We start from the raw sequence: 297 nt of genomic DNA, 5'->3' as shown, positions 1-297 counted from the left end.
TGGTAGCACGCACCTGTAATTCCGGCTACTCGGAAGGCTGAGGTGGAAGGATCACTGAGCCCAGCAGGTGGAGGCTGCAGTGGCTGGGGGTGGCCACTGCACTCCAGTCTAGGCAACAGAATGAGACTCCAACTCAAAAAAAGAGAAAAAAAGATATTTTAAAACATTATTTTTAAAGAAAACAGGTTTCTCTTTGGTCATTCTTCTATTTTGCCGGGAATCTGGCTAATTAGTGTTTCTATGTGGTCTCTCCTCTCATTTATAAAAATATAACTCTTTTTTTTTTTTTTTTTTTTT

At 40.1% G+C, this 297-nt stretch overlaps 1 protein-coding gene across 1 annotated transcript in view; it reads left to right on the top strand.

Moving 5' to 3' along the window:
- Positions 1-297, top strand: part of GATAD2B (GATA zinc finger domain containing 2B) — a 128,107-nt gene that overhangs the window by 111,452 nt on the left and 16,358 nt on the right. The window lies entirely within an intron of this gene.

This window comes from Carlito syrichta, unplaced genomic scaffold (assembly GCF_000164805.1).
Source record: "Carlito syrichta isolate Samal-C Ts95f unplaced genomic scaffold, Tarsius_syrichta-2.0.1 Scaffold303992, whole genome shotgun sequence".
In the NCBI taxonomy this organism is placed as follows: Eukaryota; Metazoa; Chordata; class Mammalia; order Primates; family Tarsiidae; genus Carlito; species Carlito syrichta.
This window is presented reverse-complemented; position numbering and strand designations above follow the sequence as displayed.